The sequence below is a fragment of the Tasmannia lanceolata genome, unplaced genomic scaffold (assembly GCF_043159265.1).
Source record: "Tasmannia lanceolata isolate RefF3 unplaced genomic scaffold, GAP_Taslan_0.1 ptg000029l, whole genome shotgun sequence".
Classification (NCBI taxonomy): Eukaryota; Viridiplantae; Streptophyta; class Magnoliopsida; order Canellales; family Winteraceae; genus Tasmannia; species Tasmannia lanceolata.
The window spans coordinates 9837595-9843594 of record NW_027518706.1 but is presented as its reverse complement, the minus strand read 5'-3'; positions in this window follow the sequence as shown (position 1 = coordinate 9843594).

Below are 6000 nucleotides of genomic sequence, written 5' to 3'. Positions count from 1 at the left end.
GACTATACCAGGCGATACAGATTTGGTTCTAGAATTGCCGGTTGCGTCTGAAGCAGTTACTTCTGACACTTGTCCCGATCTGATTGATGAATGTCTCTACAAGAGAAAGAGTACCCAAACGTTTTGGTGAGGACTTTGTGACCTACCATTTAGAGAATGATCCATCATCCTATAAGGAAGCGATGAGATCTAGGGACTCTTTGTTGTGGGCTGAAGCCATTGATGATGAAATGAGCTCTTTGTTACAAAATCAAACTTGGCAGCTAGTCGATTTGCCAAAAGGGGCTAAGACTGTGGGCTGTAAGTGGATTTTGAAGAAGAAACTTAATCATGACGGATCCCTAGCTCGGTATAAAGCACGTTTAGTAGCTAAGGGCTATACTCAAGTCAGTGGGATAGACTACTTTGATCTTTACTCACCGGTCTGTCATTTGGCAACGATAAGAATTCTTCTTGCTTTGGCTTCTATTGAGAACTATGTTGTACATCAAATGGAAGTCAAAACGGCTTTTCTTAATGGAGACCTCACAGAGAAAATCTACATGAACCAACCTGAAGGGTTTGTCATGGAAGGTTTCGAGAACAAAGTTTGTAAGTTACACAAATCTTTGTATGGTCTTAAACAAGCACCTAAATTGTGGCATCAAAAATTTGACAGGGAGTAAAGAGCTTTGGTTTCCAGACCAGTTACTCAGATAAATGCCTTTACTTTCGTTTTGTGTTGAATAAGATTGCGATTATTTGCTTGTATGTAGACATGTTGATTCTTGGCTCCGATCTCTCTGTAGTGAGTGATGTGAAATCACTGTTGGCTAAAGAATTCGACATGAAAAATCTTGGTGTGGTCGACACCATTCTTGATATGAAAGTAAGTTTTGATAGGCAAGGGATCACTCTTAGCCAAGCCCATTATATTGAGAAACTACTTTCTACATGGGGATACAGTGAGTGTAAACCGATTGAGACACCATTTGATTATACCAAGAAGCTGATCTCTAATGCAGGAGACAGTGTGAATCAGTTAGATTATTCTAAAATGATTGGTAGTCTCATGTATACAATGAGTTGCACTCGGCCAGACATAGCCTTTACAGTTGGCATGCTGAGTCGTTTCACTAGTAATCCAGGCCATGAGCACTGGGATGCCCTTATGAGGCTGATGAGATACCTTAAGGGTACTCAAGGTTATGCTCTATGTTATACTGGTCATCCTCCTATCCTGGAAGGGTATTCTGATGCATCATGGGGCTCAGAATTAGGAGACAATAAATCTACCAGTGGTTATTTATTCACACTGGGTGGAGCCGCTGTTGCATGGAAGTCAAAGAGACAGACTTGTATTGCTCTGTCATCTATGGAATCCGAACTTTATGGTCTAGCTTCTGCTGGCGATGAAGCAGAGTGGATAAGAGATATGATCCTGGACATTCCATTGACCCGTTTAAAGATTAACTCTTTAAGTCTGTTCTGTGATAATCAAGTTACAATTACGATTGTGAAAAACTCACTCTTTAATGGTAAGAGGAGACATGTCAGGCTGAAACATGCCATGCTGAATTATCTTCTAGAACAAGGTATTATCACTTTGGTTGATGTGAGATCGAAGGATAATATGGCCGATGCTCTTACGAAAGGACTGAATAAAGATCGAATATTCAAAACTGTGGGGGAGATGGGGTTAAAGACTGTGTAGACGTGTCTTAACCTACATCCATGTTATTTTGAATTTTTCGAATCTCCCTATCTTGGCCAAGCAAAGCACTTGATATGTTTCAATGATGTTTATAGTTGTCTTTATGTCATTCCACATTTGATGACATGTCCTTCTTGGGAAAGGTTGTTTCATTTCAAATTTGATGATACAACTTAACTCATTTTGGATATGATGCCTGTAGCATTCCAAATGGAAACATGGAATGGTTCTTTGTAAAAGAAACTGTTTAGGTCTTGTTCTTGATTGAAACTTGACATTAATGCTTATTGATATTGATATTTGTTATTTCAGCCATTATGAAATTGTACTAAGTTCTTCTGGTAGAACTAGATACTTTTAGTAAAATACACAAATGATTGGATTCATTTTTAATGAAATTCATATTTGGCAATTTACAGGAATTGGCGAAAATGGAGGAGATTGCCTCAATTTGGATCTTGATGATGATGACTTCCTCCAATTGGATCTTGATGAGGATGACTTACTTGATGAGTGAATCCTCATAGAGCAGTGGGAACTATTATTTTATTTTCAGTTGATTAAATAGGTCACCTACATGTGAAACTGCTTATGTTTGAGTTTAGATTATTTCTACAACTCTTGGTTATTCTTTAAAGTATTCTTGTTTTCAGTTGGATTACAAATATTTATTGATATGGTGATATGGATGATTCAATAATTTTGTTTGGACATCACATTAATTATCTATTGGATTGTGCTATATGTAGAACATAGGAGGAGATTGTTGGGTATATAATATAACCCTATTATGTTCTAATATAAGCCCAATAAGATAATGGACCGGTGTAGTGGGCCTATTTGGGCTAGAGCCCATTAACCTATTAAAACCCTAGTGTATCTCTATATATAGGGGCTGGAGGCAACAAACTTGGTATTCTAAACTAGATACCTTGGGGGTAATGCTTCAAGCATCCTTGCTTAAACCTAATTACCTCTAACAAATGGTTATGCTATAATGAAAACAACAAAGAGGACATGATGGCTGTAGCTGACTTAAATCGACTTTGTATTGCACTCCACAGATTGCTAGACAGCCATGTCATTAGCAGGAACCTTTTTTTCAAGCTTCTGGCTACGTGCTTCTCGAGAAGGAAGGGATAGATGAAGGGTAATTCCTACTGGGGATTAAGAAGGTTTCAAGCGGGGATATCTGTTTCTGTCTTTTCAAACTATTTTTCTCACCAATCCGTTCAACTAAGCCCTCTTTTGAGTCTAATAAACAGTTTGGCAGTTTAAAAAAATTAACACGATCAATTCAATGGTATCAGTTATACTTTGTGCATTGTTCCTTTTGGATATTGAGAATCGAATTTGAGTCCAAAACTGATTATTGGAATCAAAATTATCTAGCAAGATGACCTCGTCCCATGACGTAGGATTTGAGACCGTCGATCTGATGGGTCATCACAGGAAGACCCAGTGGATATAGGTCTGATGCCACAAGGAGATCTTATTCGTAAGATTACGGCATTCAAAAATTCAATGGCTTGTAAACATCTTAAAAATGGTCTTTTTTTCATCATGCTTAATCAATGGTTTTGAGTCATCTGATGAAGGTGGCACTAAGAGCATTAGACTAATCTTCCATCCATAGGATGATTGTTTCATTAAGGCTTCATTTCTTTCGACCAAAAAATGGGTGTCAGGTAAATTTTACACCCAATTTTAAGGTTCCGTTTCTTTCAACTTAAAATGGGCATAAAATTTTATTTTACTCTTATTTTTCGTCGAAAGAAATACTAGTAAGGCTCCGTTTCTTTTTCTTTTTTTGAAATGGTAGAATGATTTCATTAGATAAGGGAGCGGGCCTAGGAGGATCACTCCCGAAAGTACAAGAGAAACAATAAAAATAAAGATACAAAAAAAAACTCTCAAGGAGGGAGGAAGTCAAACCACTCCATTATCATACGATTAACCCCACTCCTAGCCAAAGAATCTGCCTCCCCATTGGCAGATCTCCTCACATGATTGAAAACAATAGCAGAGCCCGAGATTAGATCATCTATTTCATCAAAGATAGACAAAAATCTCCAAGGAGGCAACACCGCCCCCTTCAACCATCGAATTACATTGAGTGAATCACCCTCCACAATAATGTGATCCATGCTCTCTCTATCAAGTCTTTTAATACCATGATATACCGCCTTTACCTCGGCCTCCGAGGCATCACATACCCCAAAAGGGCCAGAATAAGCGCACACAACTTCGTTGCAATCATCACGACATAACCCGCCTACCCCGGTTGGGCCCGAGTTCCCAAAACTCAACCCATCGAAGTTAATTTTGAACATCCAAATAGGAGGAGCCACCCACTGCTGAGCAATCTGAGACCTAACCTACCTACTAAAGCAAACTTCTCTCCACCCCTCCCATAAGTCAAAGGCCGAAACGAATCGGAATGTCGGAAGACATCTTGCCCATGATATAGAGAGGGCAATAATTTTCATATATAGCCAGTACGGAGATTTAGCAACCCCCTCAAAAACTCTAGAATTTCTCTCTTTCCAAATCACCCACCATGTTGCAAGCAAACAAATTTTCCACAACAATTTTCCTTTCTTTCTCCACGGCACAAACTCCCACTGATGCATCAAATCCGGAATAGATAAAGGAAAAACCCAAGATATGACAAACCTCAGAAGTATATAGCTCCATATCTGACTAGAAAATGAACAATGCATAAAGATATGACCCACAGATTCACCATCATCCAAGCATAGGGGACAATGGTGCACAAGCAACATACCTCGCTTCCTAAGGAAGTTAGTCGTTTGAATCCTATCGCGACAAACCGCCCATCCGAAGATACAAACTCTAGATGGACAATGAAATTTCCATACCTTGGTTGAGATAGAGGATACATCGCAAGGCATCAAGAATAAATAAAAATATTTGACAGTGAAGAAACCAGAAGATTCCGCAGTCCATACAGTGCAGAAACCAGAAGATTCCGCAGTCCATACTCTTTTTCCCAAACCGGTCCTCTTAATATAGCACCCATCTAGAAGCTTAAGAAATTGGGATACCAACTCTAACTCCCTATCAAAGAAATTCCTCCTGAAGATCGTAGACCAAACTAAACTACCCTCATCACAGACAAAACAATCACAAACAAAAGCCTCTTTATCGGAAGCTACACTATATAGATCCAGGAACACAACCATAAGAGGATCATCCTCACACCACACATCACTCCAAAATTTAATCCTATCCCCCGAATAAACTCTAAACCTAACACACTTGTTAAAAGCATGTGACATTTTCAAAATGTCACGCCACACGGTCAATCCTTTCTTCTTGAAGCGATTATCAGAAACCCACCTTCCCGACAAGCATCCATATTTGCTCCCAATGACCCTAACCCATAATTGAGATTGTTTCTCTCCAAACCTCCATAGCCACTTTCCCAACAGTGCATGATTAAATTCTTTAACTCTCCTAATACCCAAACCACCTTTCTTAATAGGGAGGCATACCTTTTTCCAGTTTACCAAGGGAATACCCTTATTCTCATCCTTGCATCCCCATAAAAACCTACGTTGAATTTGTTCAATCTGCAAAACTACACTAACCGGGCATTTAAACAATGACAAGAAATATATGGGGATATTAGCCAACATCGCCTTGACCAACACAAGTCTTCCCCCTCTAAAAACAAGATTCCTTTTTCACGTCTCCAACCTCCTATCAATTTGTTCAACAACAGGTTCCCACAAAGCTTTATTAGGTCTATCAACCTCCAGAGGAAGACCCAAATAGGTAGAAGGCAAATGATCTAACTGACACCCTAAAATTTTAGCCATATCAAGAGCTTTTTCTTGCGGGATGTTTAAAGAATACAACCTAGACTTGTGAAAATTGGATCTCTGACCCGTAATTAGCTCATAACATCTAAGGGAAGATTTCAAATTGAGCACTTGATTCATTTCCGGTTCGCAAAATAGGAGAGTATCATCTGCAAATTGAAGAAGAGATACCTCAACTTTCTCACTTCGTATTTTAAAACCGTTGAAAAAACCCATCCCACTCCCTTTATACATCAATCGACTAAGGGTCTCTGCCACAATGACAAACAGAAAAGGGGACAAAGGATCTCCCTGCCTAAGACCTCGTGATGACTTAAAGAAACCTTTAGGAGACCCATTAATCGGCACGGAGGACCACGCAGAAGAAACACAAGCCCTGATCCATTGTCTCCACCTACTTCCAAATCCCATCCTCCCAAGCAAATAATCCAAGAAATCCCATTCCACCCTATCATATGC